The sequence below is a fragment of the Podarcis vaucheri genome (genome assembly GCF_965113315.1).
Source record: "Podarcis vaucheri genome assembly, chromosome: 11".
In the NCBI taxonomy this organism is placed as follows: domain Eukaryota; kingdom Metazoa; phylum Chordata; class Lepidosauria; order Squamata; family Lacertidae; genus Podarcis; species Podarcis vaucheri.
Window position 1 is genome coordinate 49,610,775 of NC_138749.1, and position 26,533 is coordinate 49,637,307.

Consider the following 26,533-nt stretch of genomic DNA (forward strand, 5'->3'; position numbering starts at 1 on the left):
CTTTGGAGGACAACTATGTCTACAGATATTATTTCACCTTATTTTATTGTGCTATTTGAGGCAGTATCCAAGACCAGTTAGATTTAATTATCCCCATTAACTTTTGTTATATGTCAGGCACAGCCAGGATTTCACAATCAGCCCGTGATGCAAGTTGGGGGACTTGTTATTAGGATACAGGGGATTTGCTGGTTGACCATCGAACCTCTTTGTGACACAAGTCTTTTTGTTTTTGTCTCTGGTATTTACTTGCTCAAGGACAGGATAAAGAGCTTAAAAAGATTAAAATGTGCTCTTCTTACTGGACTCTTTAATAGACTGAAAACACCCTCTGGCTGGGTACAATTGCGGGGTAGAGGCTATATGCCTGCAGAAGTGGCTTCAAGCTGAATAACGCTAACTGGATGGGGAATATGTGTGATTTCTTAACCTGTTTCCAAAGCTTTCTAGTAAGAGAAACTGGGATTCTACTCTTATGAGGGACTGGATCCAAGCTGTTCTGTTTTCCTTTTCCTGCCAACTAACTGACTGCTGGGATTCCATTTACAGTATTTATGTACTTCTTTTTGTCACCAAGCAATCTCAAGATGACTTTCATAAAAATAAATAAACCGTATCATTAAAAGACACAGTATTATTTTTCCAGGCTGCATGCATGTTCTGCAAAGACCAATAATTTTGAGAGAGCCATAGAAACAATATTCAGTTCTGATCAGGATTGGTAGTTTTTTTAATGGTACCCAGTGGAAGAGCTGGACGCAGAGGTGTTCCATCGGTGAGAAGAAAGCCTTGAATGTGCAGTTCCAGCATCTCAAAATAGCAGGAAGATGGGAATTGTGGACTATATTGACATCACGTGTCAATATAGCCTCCAAAACTGACATGGCCCAAATCCAGGATGCCATTTTCCAGTTCTGCACTCCTGCATAAGTCATGTGACCTGTGTGAGATCGCAGACTCAGAAAAAGCACTTGGGGGGAGATCTTGGTGCAACATCATGCAAGAGCAAGCCACCCAAAATGGCTGCCATGCTTTTTCAGGAGAAAATGGAATGTCCCATTTCCCCCACCAGGGCAGTTAATAGGTATAACAGAAGAAACACTGATTGGTGGGTGGTAGATTTATGATTTCTCTTAGTGTGTCAGATGACCTGGGGTGGGGGGAGATGCCTGGATTCACTCCAACAACAACTGAGCAAAAAAATGTTCATTCATTGTGGGATATATCAACCCAATTGGAATGGCCTTTAGGACAAGCTGTCTGAATATTAGCAATTTCCTAGATCACGGAATATATGATTTGCAGAGAATAACAGTACAGACAATTATCTATTTTAAAAGGTAAAGGACCCCTGAAAGTTAGGTCTAGTCACAAATGACTCTGGGGTTGCAGCGCTCATCTCGCTTTACAGGCCGAGGGAGCCGGCGTTTGTCCGCAGACTGTTTTTCCAGGTCATGTAGCCAGCATGACTAAGCCGCTTCTGGCACAACAGAACACAACAGAGCAGCACATGGAAACGCCGTTTACCTTCCCACCGGAGTGGCACATATTTATCTACTTGCGCTTTTTTGGGGGGTGTGCTTTCGAATTGCTTGGTTGGCAGGAGCTCGGACCAAGCAACGGGAGCTCACCCCGCCACAGGGATTCAAACTGCCGACCTTCTGATCGGCAAGCCCAAGAGGCTCAGTAGTTTAGACCACAGCGCCACCTGCGTCCCCATGCAGATCTCTCAGGACCGGTGTTATGTGGTCCCGGCGGCCACTCCCAGTCATTTCAGAGAAGGTTACAGGTGAACCATTTTGGGGAGAGCATTGCACACAGCTGGGTTCCCCACCTGCTAATTTGTGATTATCTTGCATATGAACCACCACCTGATGCCAATTAGCATTTTGTGTGTGTACCTAAATAGATATTCTGCCAAAATTTTTCCTTTTCTTTCATTTGGATTTCCCCCAGCTGCATTTTATTTTTATTTTATTTTTAAATATTTATTCCGCCCTTCATCCCAAGATCTCAGGGCGGTTTCATGTACACCAACGTTGCTTCATTCCATCATCCCTTTCCTTCTCTACCCATCAGCAAGGTGTCATTAATGTGTGACGTTTTCAAGGTTGAATTGTATGTTTCATAACATAGAAAACGACATCAAGGCTACCTTCACTACTGATATGGTATTGATCTCACTGTTGAACTATAGTTTATAGCATGATAGTCTTTTTACAAAAGACCCGAGTATCTGTCAAATAAAATCGATACCAATTCCTTCACACAAAGCATCATTTTTCTCCCTCGTACATTGTCGCTTTGCCACCTCCAGTGCACTCCTAGGAATAATCCATCCAACTTATTCCAATGTACTGACGTGTCTTCTAGTTTTTTGTTGCTTTTTTTAAAGAGAGGGGAGTAAACGGTGCTTTTTTTTTGCAGGGGTACACATACCCCTAAACTTTTTGTGAATCTAAGTTTGGCCTCATTGAGAGGCAGTATTTCAATATGAGTAGGAAAATTAGAATACCCCTAAACATTTTTTTAGAAAAAAAGCACAGGGAGTAAATCATTTGGGGGAACTGAGGAACATGGCACCACATGTCGACTAAGTGCTCTGCTGAGACACTGAATTTTAAGATGGTCAGAACACAGAGGTAGAAATAGAGATTTTGTTTAGAGTTGGCCATCTTGAGTGGGGCTCTGAAGGACTTCCCAAACCCTTTATTTTCTCTATGAAGAGTTGTCAGTTGTCAATATTTTTCTCAAGAGACTTCCACCATGGAAGTCATGTTGGAATTTGTCACACGTGAATTCAATCTTTTCTTTACTTTTGTAATGAGTGTTGATCTTGGATTGCCTTTTGTTGATCGGTGCGTATTGTTTTGTTTTGTGTTTATTTTGTTTTTAAAATCAATAAAGCATTAAGGAAATATATGAGGAATAATGGCAGAGGAGGCATTAATGGAAAAGAAACTTGAAATTGTCTTGGGACTTTTAACCCAGGTGTGGGAGAGAGTATTTTTTTAAAAAAACAACAACAACAACAAAACAATTTTATTGAAAGTTTTAAACATATTGAACACTAAAATCCAAACACATTTATAAAAAGATAATGAAAAGCAATATATCGAAGAAGAAGAAGAAAGAGAAATAAAATATAAAATAGAATACTCATGATCTTTACAAAACACAATTATATAAAAAAAGAGAAAGAGGGGATATGTGATGTATTTTTGGTTACTAACTTGGGGGTGGGGTCTTTTTGAGAGAATTTGAAATATGGCTATTGTGATGAAGGTTGATGTTCTTTCTTTCTTTTTATTTTTTTTAAGAAGGACATCCCCCTTTGCCTCTTCACCATGGAAAACAGGGAATGCTTATATGCATTTCCACCTCAGATTTGATAATAATTTTGGGTTGCCAATGTTCATCTTTGTTTTCAAGCTTCCAAAATTGGCACATTCTGCAGTCTGGTGTCTTCCTAACATGGCACAAAACTGGGGAAAGGATTCTGTGCCCAAGATGTGCGTTCAGTGTCTATATTTCTTTATCAAAATCAATGGAAGGGGAGGGGAGGGGAGAGACTGAGAAGGGGAGAGACGAGTGGCAGGATAAGATTCAAAGGGGTGGGGGGGTTTGGAACTGACAAGACCATATGGTCCTTTCCTGTTCTGAATTTTACATACAGAATTTCCAGCTTGCCAGATGGAAGAAAATGGGCTTTTTTTTGCAAAGCACACATGGGTTCCTCTAACAAAGCTCAGCAATTATAAGTTGTCAGTGTAAAAACCCATCTGACTCTTATAAAATATGTTAAGGACAAGTTCTGCATAATGCTGGGAGAAGAAAACCTCAGCCCCATCAAGTTATTGGCGTCTTTTGCTTTAAGGGTCAGGCTAAAGCTGTAAGATTGGTATTCACTAATCCAGTAGAGTGAAGGAGCAGATCTCATCCCCGACTTTTATGGATGTTCTGTGTTAGCAGTCTGTATGTTGTTAAATCTTAAAAATAAAATAAAAATACAGATAGTAACATACACCTTGGTTTTGTTTGCATGAATGCGCACAGCTGATAGGATTTGATCAAGATGGTGAGTTTTCCTTCACCATAAATCCTGGGGCCAGCAGGTTGATGGAAGCATTTTGAGAGATAATGTAAACCAAAACTATTTTTTTTAAATAGATAAACTCATCTGTCAAAACACTCTGGCATGTAACGCTCTAGGAAGAACTTTAAAAAGGCTGCATTCTGTTTGCACATCAGTATCTCTTTCTAGGAAGCTTAAGAAAACACCAGCAAAGATACCTTTTATTAGGAGCTGGAGGAGGACACGTGAAGGTTAAATTTAGTCGAAGACCAAACAAGAGCTATATTCACAGCACTATCATTAATTCGCTGTTTCCCTTCCCAGAGAAAGCTGGCTGCCTTCCAGTTTATTTCAAAAAAACCACACAACTACAATCAAAAGCGGATCTTCCCTCTGTACACAAAATGAGTCAAGGATGGATTGTTTACTCAAATAGTCTTGCTCACTGAGGTATAAAAACCATAAAGGCCAAAAAATGCATTTGGGAAGAAATTGCTGTTTCATGAATATTGCTACAGTCAGGCCAATGCCAACAGGGGACCATTAACTTTGCTTTAGATCTCTAAACTATCCAAGGTGGACCATGCTAATTTATGTAGGGACATCTTCCAGAAGCAAGAAGCTCTCAAATGTTGTTTTTCTGGCTGAGCCTCAAAATGTGTTCAGGGTCCTCCGAAGGCTAGAGTAGACAAATTCCACTTGTGGGCTTGTTTTGGAGACAAGCGACACAATCTAGCCAAGGGGCAGGTGCTGAAACTGGTGGGCCTTAAACTCATTTAACTTTGGCTGGATTAGGTCCATAGACTGGGACTGACTGTTGTGCAGGGAGACAGGCTTGGGGAAAAAACGATGGAGGACACTTTGCTTTTAAGACATTTGCAGCTGAACTTTGCCCATCTGCCCCTTGCTGGTCAGTTCTTCTCAACCTGTACATTGTAAGGAAACAGAAGATGCAATTCATTCCTGATTTTGCATAACAACAACAACAACAACAGTTTTATTATTTATACCCCACCCATCTGGCTGGGTTGCCCCATAGAGGGATGAACACATAGAGGGATAGGTTTTAAAATCTCTGAATACCCAAAGAGAACCCAGGGGCGCATGCAGCGTCCCAGACAGCCAAGCTTCGGCATTAGAAACCATGTGAAGCATTTTAAGTTGACCATGCAAAGTAGCTAATCCAATATTAGTTTGGCACATATGATAGTAAAGGGCGAAATCCAATGTCTTGTGAATGGATTTCCATTCACGCAACAGGATTTCGCCTCACTCTCTTTCCCACCCACATCACCCAAAATCTGCTCTACAGCATCTCCCAACCCTCTGGTAGATTTGGGAGCACACAGCAGGCTGAACAGGGGGCACACAGCAGGCTGAACAGAATGTGAAATCCCATTGCACAAGTAGGCACCACTGGATACAACCCAAAATATATGCAGCCTGTTTATACCCGAAAAAATGTATGACAAGAGGGCGAGAGATAGACAGAGAGAGAAACAATATAAATTCACTTGCATACACACAAGACCAATGAAAGCCATTGAAGGTAGGTGTAATGGTTCTAGGGGTTGCTTGTGTTGGCTGGTTGCCTGAGTGAACCCTTTCTGTCTGGACAGCCACGCGCCCGTGTCTGTCTCAATTGCTGGCAGAATCCGTTAGTGGGCGTTTTTTGAACTTCTTCCAGCAAAGAAGCTCTTTGACGCTTAGTCTCCGCCTAGCCTCCCTGCGCGGAAGCCTTCTGTGCAGGGAGGGTGTGGGCATCGGAGGACCTGAGCTCTCCCCACTGGTTCCTGGCGAAGAGTCTTGGAGCCACCTCGCCGATTCCCCCATCTGCCCCCCTTCTCCACTGGTGTTACGCTGATTTCCTTCCCCAGAAGATGTGCTGCTTCTCTCCCTCCCGGGACGCTCTCTGGAACCCCTCTGGAGCCCTCCCTCTGGCTCTGATGGCAGTTCCCTGACAGTAGGTATAGTGTATTTTCTTTTTATTCTGTATTGTGACCAGCCCTGAGATGCTTCGTGATGAGGGGAGGGATAAAGGTCCAGCGCCGAGGGCCTTCTGGCAGTTCCCTCACTGCGAGAAGTGAGGTTGCAGGGAACCAGGAAGGGGGCCTTCTCGGTAGTGGCGCCCGCCCTGTGGAATGCCCTCCCATCAGATGTCAAGGAAATCAACAACTACCTGACTTTTAGAAGACACCAGAAGACAGCCCTGCTTTAATGTTTGATGTTTTATTGTGTTTTTAATATTCTGTTGGGAGCCTCCCAGAGTGGCTGGGGAAACCCAGCCAGATGGGCAGGGTATGTATGTATGTATGTATGTATGTATGTATGTATAAATAAATAAATAAATATTGTTATAGATATACTATAAATCTTTGTAAACTGCCTACAGGTTTTATTTGCAATTAAGCGGCATGTCAATTTGGTTAGATAAATAATTAAAAAATAAGCCACAAGGAAGTCATTGGGACTCCATTGTGGTTCAGAAACGCCCACTTACGCATGCACATTTGGATTCCTGGTGCTCCTTTCCCCGGAGCAGGTAAAACTGCAAAGCTTCATTTTATGAGTTGCAAAATGAATTTGTCCAAAATGTATGTCATGCTACCTCCAAGGAGCTCAAGGCAGTTTCTATTTTCGTGGGCTAATGGAAAGGACTTATAAACCCCATTGTTGGAGCTCATACTATGTAATATACTAAGTCTCTGACACAGTGAATATTCAAGTATACATATATTCTTCACTGTTGTAATAGTTCTTTAGAATTATGGCCTTATTATGTTGACATCAGGATGTGGGATTCAGGTCCTGGCTTCTTAATATTAGAAGTAGGAGCTACAGGGCAAGGTGCTATAAAAAAGAAGAAGAAATAGATGAAGAAATAGATAGTAGATTTGAACGGGTTTTGTTTTACTAAATGAAATAGCTTATAGAAGGGAAAATATTTCCAATAGGTTGAGTTACTGTATGCAGCAAGAAAGAAAACTACTCATCTCAAGACTAAGTAAAAGGATTTACTTTTCCACACACATGGATAGGATCAGGCTTCCTGATACATTTGGGCGAATTTTGAAGCACAAGAGGTGGTAAACAGTTTACAGATCAATGGTTTTGCTCGCTTCCTCCCAATGGCGAGCTTCCCAGGACCACAGAATTCCATGTGTATCATCTGTCCCTAGTTAAAAACCCTTTACATTGGCTTTAACACCTACAATTACTCATCTCGGGCTGTAATTTCAGCGTTAAACAGCACTGCTGTGTGCCCGAGAGGCAGTCGAGAGATGTAAGACAAACAGACTTCACACTGGAAGAATGCCTCTCAGTCAGCTGAGTCTGCCGGAGGGAAAACTGTCTCTAAAATCTGCTTTGTTTGCAAGGCAGCATTTTGTAAATAAGCCTTTGATAATGACACAGTCATATTGAATTGGGGCTGTGTGACTGAATGGCTATTGAACTTCTAAGTTATGATTCAGCGCACCACTAGGAGAACAGAGCACAAAAACATTAAGCACCACCAGATGGTAGTTCAAAGCCCATCAGATACACAGATCCCCTTTTCTTCTCTACAAAAGATTGGCAAGGCTTAATATCTGGGATGTGGGGGTGGAGCGGGGGAGGGGGAGACAAGCCCATTAAGATAAATGGAGCTGATTTGGTTTTTTTGTCTTCCTAGGGTATTCTAGGAAAGTCATCTGAACGGGTCAAATTACAAACAGGCCCAGATCAAAGGGCTACAACTGCAGTAGTAGGTCAAAGTGATTTACGCTATGTCAACTGGATCAGCGTGAGATCCTAAACTGCAGTGCAACAGCCCTAAGAAAGAGGCTTGACCAAACTAATTAGGTGAAGCAGTGTTTCATTTCTTTTCTGCTGCAGGTAGAAACAACAACAGATCAGCCCTTAAACTGGTGGACTCATCAGAATTCAGTTGGGAGGATGCAGTTTGCAAGCAGAGGCTCAAGATTCCTTGAGGTTTGGGGAAGGCATCCGCACAGAGGGGGTCTTGACTCTCTGAGGTTAGTGGTTTGGCCCATCCCTCTAAAATTACAGGACGGCCAAGTGGCGATCATGTTACATTCTCAGCCAGAATTCTACCCTCTGGTTTTGCTGATAGAATCAGTGGCCCCAAAGCCAGAAAAAATATCCATCTGATCTATTTTGCTGCCGGTGCACATGCATGTGCTATCGCAATGACGTATGCGCACACTCGCTGGCAAGGTGAATTTTTATTTCACTGCGCATGTCATCTTATTGTCACTTAGGCTGTGTATGAACTTTCGTCTTTGAAGCACTGCAGTTTGGGGGTCCAAACTGCATGTAAAGTATATTGCTTTGCAGGGGTCCATACCTAAACACCATGCAGACACAGATAGGTAGCCGTGTTGGTCTGCCATGGTCAAAATAAAAAAATTCCTTCCAGTAGCACCTTAAAGACCAACTAAGTTAGTTCTTGGTATGAGCTTTCGTGTGCATGCACACTTCTTCAGATACTGTTTTACTACAAAGGAATTTCAGAAATAGACTGGAAAGAGAAGCCCTATTTAAATGAGTTAGTCATGCCTACAAATTTCAGTGGGTCTTCTCACCTGTAGATCCTGCCCAGCCTCAAACTGAATACATCTGGAAGATGAGAGTCTGTTGCACTCTTTTTCATGTGTAGGCGTAAAGGGACCCCTGACTGTTAAGTCCAGTCGTGGACGATTTGGGGGTTGCGGCGCTCATCTCGCTTTATTGGCCGAAGGAGCCGGTGTACAGGTTCTGGGTCATGTGGCCAGCATGACTAAGCCGCTTCTGGCGAACCAGAGCAGCACACAGAAACGCTATTTACCTTCCCGCTGGAGCTGTATCTATTTATCTACTTGCACTTTGATGTGCTTTCAAACTGCTAGGTGGGCAGGAGCAGGGACCGAGCAATGGGAGCTCACCCCGTTGTGGGGATTCAAACCGTCGACCTTCTGATCGGCAAACTCTAGACTCTGTGGTTTAGACCACAGCGCCACCCGCAACCCTTTCCATGTGTAGATGACCCTTAATAAATTGGGGTGGTAGCATTCTTCCTATATGCTTGCTAGACATAAGCAATTGTTCTATCCCATTCACTGATGATTGGAGTAAATCAATGCTGTAAGATGATACCCTTCGACCTACAGTTACAGCCAGGGCCTTTACCCCCCCCCCCCAGCCAGAACTCAGTTCTGGCACATTTCAAGTGGGTGCCATTACCATTATAAGAGAACAAGGGAGGCATTTGTGGTGAGTTCCAGCACCTCTTATTTTAAAACAGAAAAATAGCAATGGTTACAGCCAAATATCCAAATTGCTTCAGTTTCGCTTCAAGGACTTTAAAAAAAATTGCAATCAAACTCTTGGAAAAATACATCATAGAATCCTGCCATTAGCATCATTGTGTAAACCTCACTGTCCTCAATGGAGATGCTATTTTAGTGCAGAGTTAAGTGGAAATTCAGTGCCTTGTTTTTGGGATGGTTACCATGACACAAGCTAGACTGTTTCATTATTCTTTTGAAAGCTGTTGTGTGAGTTGCCCTTGTTTACTTTTTCACTTGATCACCACAAGTCCTGTAGAATCGTCTCCTTGCATCTTTCTAGCAGCAAGCAAGTTAATCAAAGCGCTAATTATCCCAGGTTCACCATTAAACATGTCCCATTCTACCGCATGGGATTCCCAAGATACGGCTGCCTTTGCTCTTTAAAGTGAACAGAAGTCCCAGGCTCTGAAAGCTGAACGTGAGTGTTGGTGGCCTACTTTGCAAAGAATAAGTAGCTTCTTAATAAGCGATGCATAATATTTTTTCTCTCTTCCAGCTGCAAACATTCCCCCTCTCTCCCTCACATCTTTCTCTGAGGTTAGACGGAGCGAAATGCCAAAAGCTCTTCAAAATGCTGAATCCATCAAAGCTTCTGATGATTCCTAACACGACTCTGGCACATCACACAAACAGCAGTTATACTGGTGGGGGAACAGAGCGGGGGGGACGTACTCTCCTCCGCCTTGCTTGGCACTGTGCTTCTATTCACGGATAAATCAGCAAACGTTACAAATGCCTTGACTGAGTAATGAATGGGTTCTGGGTTCGTTACTGTGCTGACAGCAGGTTTTACATTCTATTGAGTCAGGCAAGGGAGAAGGTGAATAGGGTAGAATTTCAGGAAAGGATTAATGAAGGGTTTCTTGCTGAACATACTGCTGCAATGTTCTCTAAGTCACTATACCAAGCAGTCACTGATTTTCTTCTCTCCCCCCTCCCCTGGCCTTAAGGCCCACACTTTAACAGCTTAAAATAAGCTTCCTTAAACAAATTCGCATCAGACAATGTGTATGTGAGCCACTTCATTGGTTTCAACAGAATTACTTTCCTAAATGCTCCCCCCTTCTTTTTCCCGAAGCAATTTCTGTACTTGAAAATGCATTACAAGGAACATTGGCTGCGGCTACAGTACAATGATGTATATAATACGACAAGTGGTGTTTTAATCAGCTTGAGCCGTAACAATGACTATACACTGTATTGCGCATATGGCTGCCCTGTTTCTCCGTGTCCTCCGACTTTTGCTTGGTCGTTCCTCTAGAATTGCAATTAAAGTCCGCCCATTTTGGCCTTTCTCATATTTTGTCTGCTTTTTCTTAGTAGGTGTTAAGAGCTTGCTTGCAAAGATTGCTGCTCCTGCATGAGATTCAGTAGCAGATTTAGGATGACGGCTTGATGGATGGGTGTTTGCCGGTATTACATTATGTCTGCCCATCATGGGTGCTGTGCCAAGTACGCTGTAAGAACATTTTGCTAGCGCAGAAAAAAATAATATCTGCACTCTGCCAAAAATAGCCAGCATGTCTTCATGAGCAGCTGGGTGCTACCCATTGGCTTTAGTCTTTGTGCTCTTTTCTTCAAAACCAGACCCAATTCCAGGCAAATGGGGCTGCATAGGCAAAAGTCATCCTTGTTTATTTATTTTATTTATTTCATAAAATTTATACGCCGCTCGATGGTAGGAAAAACCTCAAGCAGTTTGCAAGAAAGATAAAACAATAAAATTATCACTAAAAAAATGCAACCTCAGTTTAAAACTTACTGAAAGTTAAAACCCCAGGCGCTGTGGGTTAAGCCACAGAGCCTAGGACTTGCCGATCAGAAGGTTGGCAGTTCGAATCCCCATGACGGGGTGAGCTCCCGTTGCCCGGTCCCTGCTCCTGCCAACCTAGCAGTTCGAAAGCACGTCAAAGTGCAAGTTGATAAATAGGTACCACTCTGGTGGGAAGGGAAACAGCGTTTCCATGCGCTGCTCTGGTTCACCAGATGCGGCTTAGTTATGCTGGCCACATGACCCGGAAGCTGTACACTGCCTCCCTTGGCCAATAAAGCAAGATGAGCGCCGTAACCCCAGAGTCGGCCACAACTGGACCTAATGGTCAGGGGTCCCTTTACCTTTACCTAGAATAGACTAAAACAAATTAAAACTCATAAAACCTTCTAAAACCAGGTAGAGGGCCTTCTCAGCAGCAGTGCCCTCCCTCTGGAATGCCGTCCCATCAGATGTCAAGGAGATGAAGAACTACACAACTTTCAGAAGACATCTGAAGGCAGCCCTTTTTAATGTTTGATGCTATATTATGTTTTTATGTGTGTCATAAAAACATAACATCTTTAAGCCCATTGATTTCAACAAATTCAGGTGTGCTTAACTGCACAGGATTGGGCTGTAGGACAGAACCTTCACTTGTCTGATCAATGTCGCAGCTGCCCCCTCTGATCAAATGCTGACACAGTATATGTACTCCCAAAAGCGTGTACATTGAATGGCTCTTTATTCAAGTGGACAGCTTGATCGAAAAGGACAAGATAAACCCTTGGCGTAATTCCACTGTTTTTAATGGAACCATGTTGTCCAGGAGCAGCACCACAAATTACAAATAAGATATTTGTTCGAAATGCTTTGCTTTAATTATCGGTTAAGCAAAGCTAGAAGTCAGTTGTGCTGTGGAGAGCAATCTTTTGTTGCAGCCTTTTAAAACCCTGACAATGCCAATTCAGTTTTGCTTAGCTCATTTACTCTGCATCTGAACTTGTAAATTAATCATCGCTGGCAACCTGAATTTAGTTGTAATTAATCATACAGGGAGGAGCAAAGAAATTGCACTGATGTACGTCATATTAACAACATTATCTGATTGCTTTCTGTGCAATTTACGAGTAGCCTGATGCGTGTACACAAGGCATCTGCTGGTTCTTTGGCACACAAGAAAATGTGTATCATGCAGAATACAATAGAATGAATAATAGATAGCCAAAGTGGCTGAGCGTATATATTACTCATTGCTTTGTGTTTTTGTCCCATTGTTTACATGCAAAGCAGTGTGTAGGATTCCACCCCCCACCAGCAATTTTATAAATTCACGTCCTGTGGCGAGATAAAGACATGATGGGCAGAAGGCCACTGGGAATTCCCTCTGTAAAACTCAACTGAAATAAGTGGGAGCAACGCAGGACCAGAAGAATTCATTCCAATGGAGGCAACTACAGTGGTACCTCAGGTCAGTGGCGTAGCGTGGGGGTGCAGGGGGGGCGCAACATCTGGGGGGGCGCTCTCTGCCCCTACCTGCCTCATGGGTTAGGGGGCGCAAATTACCATATTTTTCGCTCTATAACACGCACCAGACCATAACACGCACATAGTTTTTAGAGGAAGAAAACAAGAAAAAAAATATTCTAAATGAAATAGTGGATATATGATTTTTGTGGTTCATGCTGTGGCCACAGACATGTGATCTGACAGTGAGTCTGGAGTAGCCCAATGCAAAAATCCTGAGGATCCATGTGGATCCATGCTTTGTAACCATGGAGGAGGGAAGGAAGGGGAACCATGGATCCTCTGCTAACGACTGCAGCAGATCCCCCCCCCCGCCACCCGCAGGCATTCGCTCCATAACACGCACAGACATTTCCCCTTACTTTCTAGGAGGAAAAATGTGAGTGTTATGGTGCAAAAAATACGGTACTTGCCTTGCCCCGGGTGCTGACAACCCACGCTACGCCAGGTTACAGATGCTTCAGGTTACAGACTCCGTTAACCCAGAAATAGTACCTTTGCTTCAGGATGAGAACAGAAATCGCTTGGCGGCAGCGGGAGGCCCCATTAGCTAAAGTGGTACCTCAGATTAAGAACAGCTTCAGGCTAAGAACGGACCTCCGGAACGAATTAAGTTCTTAACCCAAGGTACCACTGTATAGAATATCACAGTGAAGATTACTTTTTCAATTGATGTTCCTAAAAATCAGCATAGTTGGCTTCTATTCTCAGTTACATCCGAGATGACTCCACATTACTGATTCTGATAGTTCAGGTGCTTAGATGATCAAAGCAGCAGAAATGGCCTGCAGAACGTTGGAGATGGAGAACGGTGTGGCCGTTCATGTTTGCGAACCATGTTTGTGCTGCTGCTTCTTTCCCAGTTTGCACACAATAAGCAGAGAGTCTGTGAACAGATCCTACCATTGGACTGCTCCCAGCTGCAGATAACGGATCTTACCTGCCCAGACCTTCCTCTGAATGTGTGAAGGTCAGACACAAAGGAAACAATCCCATTCCTTCCTAGAAATGTTCGACCTACTGTGGCAAAGAGCTTTAGGGGGGAAAGATAGGATAAATACGCTGTAAAAACCTAAACATGTTTACTCGGAAGATCCCATTTAATGAGTCTTGCCCTCAAGCATAGGAGTGCAGCCTGCAGGGGCGCTAACCTGTGTCAAGTTTGAGAGGCCCCATGGCACTGACAGAAAAGATGTGCATTATTCCAACAGACAATGAAAGCAGAAATAATAATGTTTTATATTTGCATATATGCTGCTACGTAGATGCAGCTAAAAGCTTTCAATCCAGCTAATATATGTATCTTGCAATAAGCTTATTTATTTTTTTAACAAGTTATGTAACACTTGAAATTTAGTAAAAAGGTTAATTTGTCATCTGAAGCCCTAACATATGGTTTATTTTGCCTGCATTGGCAGCCTGTGAAGCTCAGCACTCAATAGACACTGGGCAAGTCTTCTATAGCTTTAGACTCATTTATAGATTCACATTTTACTGCAGCACACACGCACACACACACACACACACACACACAGCTGTTTTCCTTAGTGCCAACCACAGTCTAAAATCCAGCTTGTTTTCAATTTGTGTTCTGAAAGTTGCCTAGGAACTTTAAAAAGGACTATACAGGCTTTCATAAACTGACTCTGGTCCTCTTGAGGCTTGGCCCTAGAAATATGAATGTGATTTAAGTCAAACCAACACAGATGCTGGTGTTGGATGAAATCATATCAAAAGTATGCTTGCAATTTCATTAAAATTACACATTGGCTGGTACTAAAACTACCAGACCAAAATAGTACTTAGCAAAAGAATGTCGTCCTCAGTCATATTGTAAGAGACTAAAACCATTCACTTTCTATATTCAGATTATGCTACAGGATGTTAGCAATGCACTAACACTTTATTAAATGCAATGATTTTGTATGTGTGTGTGTTTCTGACCATACATTTTAATAGGAGCAAATACTGCAAGCATTTTAAAAATGTATATATGTGTGTGTGTTTTTTTTTCTGGGCTGATAACATGTTTGTCAAGTTTTCAGCTCAAGGGACATTTAAATAGGTGAGTTATAAAACTCCAAATAAAATGTTGGTAATGGAAATGCTGACAGAATCTCAGCGTTTACTGCCCTGGCAGGCAGAGCTCTAATAAAGTACCAAAGCACAGGAGAATAAAGAGCGTATCTTGGAAAATCTCCTAAACACTTGGAGTTTCCAAAGAGGAACCTGGGATTATCTTGTTCCAATATGTGCAGTTAAATTTGCAGTTTGCAACCTTTCCTTGGCAACCCCTCACTAAGTGTGTACTATAGATATATGTAATTTAATTACGGGGGAAATTAATGTCTTGGGGTTTTGTTTTTTTTTTTTGAAGAAGTGAGCAGGATAGGACCTGATGACTAGGAACTGACCCGTCACAATCAGACATAGTATATCATGCCATGCTTATTAATCACTGGCCACTGTCACAGTCAGATTGCTGGTTTAGATGGGTCATTTGTATGATCTAGCACAGTAATGTCCAAAAACGTTTTTTGTAGAATTAGATCCCACTGATTTCAAGAGAATGTACTGCAAAGTGTGCTAAGGATCATGGATCCGTTGTGCCTCACTGCAGGGGTAAAGAACATTGGATGAAGTCCGGAGTGGAGCGAGAAGAAGTTTATTGCTTGTACTCGGCTACAGACATGAAAGAAGTATGAATAACATTAGTAGTAGACCTGGCAACCTAAGCCTCTGTTGTGGGTGGGTACATTTGGATAGCTACAACACCCTATTGGTAGGTCCCTTGATGCAGGGTTCAATCAGGCCAATGGGACACAGGCTAAATGGAACAAGGGACCTATATATACCTATGCATGTGACCCAGAGCTTCCTCTTTCAGCTCATGCATCGGAACACCCACCCACCTCTTCCTATATTTAGGGCTTGCACGCTTGACCTTGCTAGGCCGCCGTGTGTCGTCTGTCATTGGGACAGGGGCACAGCAGGAATTTCCCCACTTGGCTGATTGGCTGTTGCCATTTGGGTATCGCCTGCTGCGTAGCAAATCGTCACAACTTGTAAGGTTGCGGATAGGCTCTGGTTCAGGGGATAGGGATGGGAGAACGCTCTTGCCATCCCTATGTGAAGGGTATTCTGTTAAAGGAATTCAGGGACTCAATGGTTTGGTCGACCTCTGTGAGGGGGTTGTGTCCGTGCCTGAGTTCAGGGGAGCATTTGGGTAGTGGAGATAGCCTGTTTCTGCTTATTCAGGTGTTCACCCTTGGCTGACCTATGCTGGTGCCCTGGGTCAGCGCTGCCTGCCACGGTGCAGGGAGCTAGTCGAACCAGAGCCTATGCAACCATTCACTTGCTGTAATCAGTAATGTTGTGGCCTAAATTCTGCCAAAAAACAAACCAAAATTTGGTTCTCACTGATGGCAGGCGAAGTGTAAAGTACAAAGACAGGTTCTTTTTAGGTACATTTGCAGGAATTGTAGTTCTTTTCCCTCAACGCAACTCTGGTGTGCACTGTGCAAACAAGCTCCAGAGCAAGCAGTATATTTCCCCCCGAATCAAGTTGCCTTTTGTTTGAAGACACTGAGTTCTCTTGGTTGCTGCTTGCAAATGTTTCATATGGTTGTTCTTTGCCCAGACTGAAACCTCTTCACTGTTCCTGGGTGCATTTGGAGGGAGTACTTGACTTTTCCAGAAGCTCTCTGCCATAGTTAGTGCTGTGCAGCAAGAGCACCACAGAGGAAACCAATATGACAATGTATATGGAGCATGGCAACATCTATGCGCCCACATTACTGGCCAGGAGAGAACTACTAAAAAACAGGCAAGCCTTTTCCAGACTCACAGAAGGAATGGGATAAAACAGATCTGATTCTGAACGTAGCCAACAGCGAGTTGGCCCATCCCTTGCTTCCAGCAAGACTTCTTGGAATCTATTGTCCCCTTCGAAACACTCCCATTTCAAACATGCCTATGGATCTACAGTACACAGGTTCCTTCAGGATAAAGCTCCTGAACATAAAATCATTTTTTTATGAAATTGCTTTACTAATACATCTAGGGAGCTATTCAGCCCACCCATATTCTATTAGGGTGCCATTACAGAAAGAATAAGCTTTTTATAATACAAAGTAGTATCATTTTAAGACTGTTCAAGCAGAGCACATACAATCATTACAGAAACATTTATTTGAATTGTCCCTGTATCACCACATAATCCATCAATCTGATCCCCATTCTGCATTGCTGCAATCATAATAAAGTTGTAATATTGATGGTGACTGTTCTGTGATTATGAATGGAGAAAGCAGGTGCTTTTCTACTGAGGCAATTTTTTAATTATTATCTCAGTGTTCCTCATTCAGTACCTTTGAGATTGAAAAAGTAACAAAGTAATCGCCCTAATCCCACATTGAATCATGACTTCCAACTACCCAACATTTGGGGCTTTTCAGTTTCGAAAGAAGGAGGAAACATGAGGGAGGTGTACAAAATCATAAATGGTGTGGGAAGAGAAAAGCTTTTCTCCCTCTTTATTATGATACTAGAACCGGGGAACATCCAGTGAAGCTGAGCATTGGAAGACTCAGGAGAAACAAAAGAATGTACTTCTTCACACCAGTGGCGTAGCGTGGGTTGTCAGCACCCGGGGCAAGGCAAGTAATTTCCGCCCCCTAACCCGTGGATTTGCGCCCCCTAACCCGTGGATTTGCACCCCCTAACCCTAACCCCCAGATGTTGTGCCCGGTGCGGCCGGCCCCCCTGCACCCCCCACGCTACGCCACTGCTTCACACACCCCGTAGTTAAACTATGGGACTGGCTTCCACAAGAAGCAAGGATGGCCACCAAATTGTCAATTGTCAGACTGTCAATGGCTATTAGCTATGATGTCTATATACTACCACCATGGCTGGGGCCACTGTGCTTCTGAATACCAGTTTCTGGGGGAGAGTGCTGTATATTCAGTTCTTGCTATCAAGCTGCCCATGGGCATCTGGTTGGCCTCTGTGATGTTGGACTTGGTGGTCCAGTTGCCTGATCCTGATCTGGACCAATCAAAGTGTGGAAGGTGCCACTTCTGAGCTACCCGAATGTCCACCAGCCCTCTCAGTGCTGAAGGCAAACCCTGAACTGCATTTAGCATGGAGTCATGAAGCAGTGCAGCCCAGACTGGTGAGAACCAGTGTGGTGTAGTGGTTAAGAGCGGTAGACTCGTAATCTGGTGAACCGGGTTCGCGTCTTCGCTCCTCCACATGCAGCTGCTGGGTGACCATGGGCCAGTCACACTTCTTTGAAGTCTCTCAGCCTCACTCACCTCACAGAGTGTTTGTTGTGGGGGAGGAAGGGAAAGGAGGTTGTTAACCGCTTTGAGACTCCTTCAGGTAGTGATAAAGCGGGATATCAAATCCAAACTCTTCTTCTTCAGTCTAAATAAACTACTGGCTGCCCCTTGCCCTTCCCACTGGAAGAACTAAAATTCACTCCTATTCCAGCAGCTACTGCAACGACAGTGCAGGAGGCCCATAGAGGATCTCTTGCTTCATACCCCTCAACTGTCCTGATCAAATAGGGACATCCCATTTTCTGGCTCTGTCATGTGTTGCATGGGTCATGTGACTTGCCCGAGAGTGCGCCCTGGTTTTTGGTTGCTCCATTTTGGAGGGTATGTTTCTTCAGAAAGAGTTGAGGTTTGGTTGGACAACCAGCTTGGAAAGGGCGTCCCCACTCCATGGCCCTGGCAGCTGATTCACAGTGTGCTGCCCTGCTTTTGAGAAGGAGGGCCAGGGACCTTTCGATTGACAAAGGAATCAACCAATCAGCATTGTGAAAATCTAGATTCTTTTAAACCACACGAGTAAATTTCTCCCTAACTTGATCTCTGCAGAAGATGCGACCAAGATGTACTGAGAGTGCATGCCAGACAAACTCAAATTTTCACAGCAGTTTGGATAGCCGATTTGTTTGTTCGTGTTATTAAAAAAAGGCAGAAAACTGCAGACAGAAGTGGGGACATGAGAGGTGTAGTAGAAAAGAAGCCACTGTGAAAATCTTGCATAATCTGACAGAAGAAAAGCCCAGACATCTCATCTGTCTTCTTGCTACATTCAAAGCTACAACTGAAGCTGGCGTTGAATATTTTATGACTATTTACATGCACAAATGATGAAAAGGAACCTAGAAGCAAACATCACACTTTGTACTGTAGTTATAAATTAGTTACTTACATTTTGTTTAGTTTTGTTAGAATTACTGGAAGCTTCGTTCTCAGTTTCGATTCATTTCAAAAGAGAAAACCCATCTATAAGAACATAAAGTCACACCTATGAGTTTAAACAGATTGCTTTTGTGAAGTAGAAAGTGTATATGGATGGTTGTTGTTGTGTTGTTGTTGTTTTTTACATCATTTGCATTTTCAATGGCAGGTTGATGCAACAAAATATATTATATTTATGTCTGCTGTGTGTCAAACAGTGTCGGATTAACTTGACAAGAACCCTCTCTGCTGCAACCAGGAACTTGGCCTCCTACGATGAAAATTTATACCTAAAGGACATTTTAAAAATATATACGCCTGATCCAAATGCAAAACAGGATTTTGGTTGCCCAGTGTATTTCATTAGTTCATTGTTGCTGCGTTCTGTTACATTGCTAGGTCATCTTTTCTCCTTGCCCATATAGCCAGGCCATCTTTGAGCTTTCTGAAATCGGCATCTGCTTTGACCATTTCATTTTTGGCCCATTTCACACACACCTACAGCACTATGTTCAGCATCCCTGGGAGTCCATGGGATGTGTGTGTGTGTGTATGTTTGTGTACACAATGACTGAACCGGCTTCCAGCGTGGGTTAGCTGCATCACATCCAAGCATGGCTGAAATGTGGAAACCCAGCTCCAACCTACTGACACAAAATGGATCTGTATAAGAGGATGGGTTAGATTTGCTGACTTGTCTAATCTGCAGCATGCTCATCCGAGAAGTGTTACGTCAATCATTAAGCTGGGTTAGTATCAATATATTGCCTGATTTTATTATTTATACCCCACCCATCTGGCTGGGTTGCCCGAGCCATTCTGGGCGGCTTCCAAGACATATAACAACATAATAAAACATCAAACATTAATAATATCACTCTGATCCAATTCAAAAAGGCACAATAACTTAGGGTCAGGGTACTGTTTTTTTCCAAGTGCAAGATGGCAAGTATTCTGTGTTTAGAAGGACTAGGTGAAATGCTTTTTGTGATGGCACAATTATGATTCGTAATGTTCTCATCCTGCAGTTGGAACAATTAAAGGGCATTCATGGGTAAAATTCACAGATTCAAAAACGGAACAGTTTGATGTCAAATGCTTATATCAACACAGCAGAAGATAGACACTGTGTTTCAAAACATATCCCTCAGTGCCCAACTATTCCTATTAAGTGGAGCTCATTTGCGCTGTTCGATTGATCCAGTATAAATAGGAGTATTTCCTCTACCAAAGATACTAACTGTTCTCTCAATCTATACAGCCTGCTTAAATTTAAGCCAATCTTTCTATGATATGGAGCACTGGAGCAAGCCATTTAAGGAGGAAACATAAGCCAATAGAAGCATGCCATCACATCAACATGTAACTGAGCTGACAGCTGTGCCACAGAATCTTGGCTGTAATATGACAGCTTCCAAACACACCATGTGTAATTCAGAAACAGACATTGTTCTTAGTGATTCACATTATTGTTTTCTTCTGCCTGGCATACATGGATTTCCCAACCGGTGGCTGCTTCCTTATCCCCCAAAGTTCTTTGCTGGCTGAATTGAACTGAAATAATAGCACACACGTTTACCTATCTTCCTTGTAGGTTACCAGTAGCAAACATGTTCCAACAAGTTTTCCTGCCCCTCGCGCCAGGGTTTTTACAGATGAGGTGTGGCATGCTCATTTGCAAGATTATCTCCCCGCATGGGAACAGGCAAGCAAGCAAGCAAGCCCTCCACCAGGGTTGCTGGGTCTACTCCCAACTGTGAAGGCAGCACATAATAATAAATAATCATTTTATTATTTATACCCCACCCATCTGGCTGGGTTTCCCCAGCCACTCTGGGCGGCTTACAGCACATAAAAAAAATAGTAAAACATTAGACATTAAAAATTTCCCAATATGAGGTTGCCTTCAGATGTCTTCTAAAAGTCAGATAGTTGTTTATCTCCTTGACATCTGATGGGAGGGCTTTCCACAGGGAGGGCACCACTACCAAGAAGGCCCTCTGCCTGGTTCCCTGCAACCTTACTTCTCGCAGTGAGGGAACTGCCAGAAGGCCCTCGGCGCTGGACCTCAGAGTCCGGGATGGACAACAGGGATGGAGACACTGGTTCTAGGTGATAAGACTACACCCTTCTGTTTAAGCTCATGTCTAGTTGTTGCCATCTCCTGTTGACCCTTCCCTGTGGCTGATCAGAGCCACACACAACCCATGGCTTCCCCATGGGTCCACTGAGCCATCCCCAACGTCCACTGAGGGCTCACCATTGTCCAGGAAGTCCAGAGGGGAGAGCCAGCAGCTCTGCTCCCCTTTCCAAAGCAACAGGTCAGGGTGGAAAGAGATCTCCCCCCTCCTCCAATTGTGGGTTCCCACAATTTAGCTCTCCCCTCTGTTTCTTCCTCCTAGTCTTCCATCATACCCTGCCTACTCATGGCTGGTCCCGACAGCATTGTGGGGCTCCTATTAGGAGTGACTCTCCCAAGGGCTGAACAGAATGCGCAGGATTATTCGAGGTAAGGTGTTCTCTGAGGTAACCTGGTTACTGCCTATAATATTTTGGTCTGTTATGTAATCAGATGACATTCAGTATAATCCATGGTTGTTATGGTCTGTGCTTGCATTTCATAATATCTTATTTGGTCCGCTGATTGACTCTTGATTACTTCCATATTGTTCCAGATTGAATCAACATCCCAAAAGACATTCCCCATTCTGCACATCACTTTATCTTCACTTTCTTTTCTCTCTTGCTGCTAACCGATAACAGACTGTCAACATTCCAGTCGAATTTAAATGTGGCAAGAGAATGGATTTCTCAAAACCGACTGTTAGAGGTTTTGACCGTAATTCTATATTCTGCTCGTGACATCTTCTTTGAAACACAGCTACACAATAGACGATGCCAAAAACATTCAGTGTGTTTTAGCAACTGAAAAGGCAACTCCAGAAATTCAGCCTAACCTTTGGGATGGCATTCTTTTTCAAGACATACTTGGCAAACTGTGTTACATGTGAAAAGGCGTGTTCTTTCCCTATTCATCTCCATCTCTCTTTAATGGAACTAAAAGTGCCAATGGCTATTCAAGAAATGGAAACCCTTTGCAAAATACTAGCCGATGAAATACTGTATCGCGACTGGGTGTTCTTTTTTGACCCTGGATACCAAAAGAGAGAAAGGATGTATCTTGCTGTGGCCAGAATTATTTTATTGCAATCTGCAGTGCAGAAACTAAAAAACCTGGCTGTAAGACCCAGTGATCTAAGTCTAAAGCCTGAGAAAGTATGATGGGTGTTATGTACTGAGTTGAATAGGATCCAAAATGCAGCAGTCTGATTGATCCTAGAACAACAGGATTCAGAATGCAGCAGTCTAGTTGGTCCTAGAACAATGCAGGAGCCACCCAATCCAGCTCCAGATGGAAGTGAATCCACAACCTGATTGGCCTATAGGAGAATTCCGGAATTAGCCAATCACGTGCAGCCCATTGTGTAAATAATGTATATAAAGCAGATACTTTGGGGAAACTTTCATTCCTCCTCACCACGATGAGCTGAATAAAGAGCATGAAATCCACTTTCCACTCTGAGTATATTTCATTGGGGATCAGGCCCCAAGCAGTCAGATTTGAGGATCTGGAAAGTAGAGATAATTCTGACTGAAATGGAAGCAAGAGCAGAAATGGTCACTGATTGCTTATTTGCCCCTTGCCTAGAATGGAAATCAACTTAGCGAAGACAACAGCAGCAACAGCAGCAACAATTTACTTACATTATTTATATGCCAGCCATCTGACTGGTTGCTGTACTCTAGCCACTCTGGGCAGCTCCCAACAAAAAACAATTAAAACACAATACAACATCACACACTAAAAACTAGACTAAATAAGTATTCTCTTCATAACAACTAGAGCTTACAATCAAATTTAAAAAGTTTCAACTTCCAGAATAAAACTTTTTAAAGCAACACAAACTTGGTTTGATGCCATTGTAATTTATATCACAATGTTAAAATGCATGGTGTAATACAAGAAAAATGACAAAATTGCTTTGCTGCTGCTGTTGCTTTCAGCCTGCAAACAATATACAATTGATTGCATTCCCCCCCAAACCAAAGGCTAGGTGGAACAGCTCCGTCTTGCAGGCCCTGCGGAAAGATGTTAAGTCCCGCAGGGCCCTAGTCTCTTGTGACAGAGCGTTCCACCAAGGCGGGGCTAGTACTGAAAAGGCCTGGCCCTAGTTGAGACCAATCTAACCACCTTGCGGCTTGGGACCTCCAAAGTGTTGTTATTTGTGGACCTTAAGGTTCTCTGCAGGACATACCAGACCCTCCAAGTTTCCCTATTTTCCAGAGACGGTCCTGGGCTTGCAGAAGTCATTCTGATTTGATCCTGGAATGTCCCACTTTTCCTTAAAACATCCCTATTTTCATCAGAGAAATGTTGGAGGGTATGGAGTTATCTAATCCCCGAGCCATCTTAAGACAGCCCTGAAGGGCCAGATTTAGGTCTGATGAGGCCCTAAACTACTGAAGGTAGTGGGGCCCTTTATATGTCCAGCTGTCCTTTGTCAACAATAAATTGTCACTGTTTTTTGTGTTGAATATATGCTATATGGTAATTTATGGACCATAATATTTTAGGGAGCAGGCTAGCAGACCATTACTTACATCATAGGAGCCTACACAACACAAAACACTGTTGCTGTATGTAAGTTTTATTTTATTCATTTTTATCTTACATTTTGGAAATGTACATCCAGTTTTTTCCCTTTAAATTTTTTTGGGGCCCCCAAGAGAGCTTGTTTAGCTTATACAGTGGTACCTCAGGTTAAGAACTTAATTCATACTGGAAGTCTGTTCTTAACCTGAAACTGTTCTTAACCTGAAGCACCACTTTAGCTAATGGGGCCTCCTGCTGCAGGTGTGCCGCCGTTGCACGATTTCTGTTCTCATCCTGAAGAAAATTCTTAACCTGAGGTAATATTTCTGGGTTAGCAGAGTCTGTAACCTGAAGAATATGTAACCTGAAGCGTATGTAACCCGAGGTACCACTGTATGTAAATCCGGCACTGCAGTCCTGTATAGGGAAGGTTTTTTTAAAAAAGAATAATGTTTTTATATATGTTGGAAGCTGTCCACAGTGACTGGAGCAACCCAGCCAGATGGGCACAGTATAAATAGTAAAAATGTTGCTATGGAATAGGACGTCCCTATTTTCATTGGAGAACTGTTGGAGAGTATGATATGATGCTCTGAGAAGAACATTTTAGTCTGCAAAGCCTATGGTATAAATGCAGCTATGCCTCTCCTGGTGAAGGAGGCAAGGCACAGAAGTCTCGCTTTCTAAGAGTGTTTTGATTCATTCCAAATAAGAGGTTCATCCATTTGGATTTTGCTTCAGCCCTGCTTTCGTTTTATGCCCTGCCAGTGAAATGGCAGTGGTTGAACTTTATTAGCAGTGAAATTATGGATGTGATATTACAATGCCCTAGGGCAGCCACTCAGAGGCATGACTGTCTAATATTTAATTATATTTAACACACATCCAAATTGCCCTTGAGTTGCAAAAGGATGTAAAAAACTCACCAACACCCACCGTTTCACTTTAACTTGAAAGTAGAAGTATTTTTGATTCCGGCACATGTTTGCTTATGAAAGGTCTCCTTGGCTGAAGTATCATATAAAGATTCTGTAAGTAATTTTATTAGAAAATTATAAGCCCCTGTAAAGAAGGTGTGAAATGAAAATATCAACAGCTGTGCTCATTCGTAAATGCATCATACCCTTTCAACAAAATGCATAGCCAGGAAATCGCACAAGTTCCAGACTTCCAAAAGCAAACAAAAACATCCAGGGGAAAAAGTCATCTTTAGAACTCCCAGTTTTGAAGACCTAGAAGAAACTGGGTGTGTTGCTAGATTATTGTACAGTATCTTTTCAGAGCTACAACATAACAAATAATCTGAAAGGAGGGTGGTCACTCATGCAGTGCCAAAAAAACGTGGCGTAGTGGTTAAGAACATGGACTCGTAATCTGGTGAACCAGGTTTGAATCCTTGCTCCTCCACAAGCAGCTGCTGGGTGACCTTGGGCCAGTCACACTTCTCTGAAGTCTCTCAGCCTCACTCATCTCCCAGAGTGTTTGTTGTGGGTAAGGAGGGGAAAGGAGATTGTTAGCCGCTTTGAGAATCCTTAAAGGGAGTGAAAGGCGGGATATCAAGTCCAAACTCTTCTCCTTCTCCTTCTCCTTCTCCTTCCCAGCCAGCTAGACTCGGATGGTCGCCAGCCGATGGGGAATTCCCTTCAGTCATCCTGACCATGGGGTGATACCTCTCAGCCATTAGCCAGTTTCAAATGGGCCAATCAGGGCCCAGGTCTGGGGGAATTCCTTTGCTGGCCAGCCAGGCATTGGCCACAGCCAATGGCTGGGTGATCCGCCTGTCTGTCCAGACTGCCTCTCAGATGCTAACTTTGAGAGGGCAACTCCCTCAAGGGCCAGTTCTCCATTCTTATGGTGTGTTGCCTTTAAACTGGCCTCAGATTGAACAACCCTTCAAACAGAGTACTGTTCTCCGACATCCTATATACAGGACTTTCTTCTGTAAAGTGGACTCTATGACCAGCTTACCTGAAAGGCTATTAATCTGGGAAACATTTTCTTGTAATATGGATTCTGACCTGACTTCCACTGTGAACCTTTTCTGACGCATGAATGTGCAGCTTGCCTCCCCTATCATAGTATTGATGGAAATCTCCTCTGCACCAATGCAAGATTTTTTTTTAGACCTAAGCCTAGGGGCAGACCTTTGTGATATGCCGCCCTATGCCTGGGTCCTGGAGCCCTCCTTCCTCCTTCCCGAAGCCCAGTAAGGACTTGCCTGGCTTTGGGAAGGAGGCAGGATAATTCTTATTAGATTTTTCCAAAGTTTCACAAATTGATTTCACATCAAATAATTATATTGTTTCATATATTGACTTCCCACCTTCACATCTGCAGCGTTTGTGAACAAAACCCTTTTCTACTACATTACGTATCAGACTCTTATATCAATTACAAAAAAGACCCTCCAGTGCAATTATTTTATCAGCTATTTTCCACTGATCCAATCTCAAATCCTGCCTGCGATTTATAATAATAATAATAATAATAATAATAATAATAATAATAATAATAATAATAATATAATTTATTATTTATACCCCGCTCATCTGGCTGGGTTTCCCCAGTGACTCTGGGCAGCTCCCAACAGAATATTAAAAATACAATAAAACACCAAATATTAACAACTTCCCCAATCAGGGTTGCCTTCAGATGTCTTCTAAAAGTCAGGTAGTTGTTTATTTCCTTGACATCTGATGGGAGGGCATTCCACAGGGCGGGAGCCACTACCGAGAAGGCCCTCTGCCTGGTTCCGTGTAACCTCACTTCTCACAGTAAGGGAACCACCAGAAGGCCCTCGGAGCTGGACCTCAGTGTCTGGGCTGAACAATGGGGGTGGAGACGCTCCTTCAGGTCTACTGGGCTGACGCCATTTAGGGCTTTAAAGGTCAGCACCAACACTTTGAATTGTGCTTGGAAATGTACTGGGAGCCAATGTAG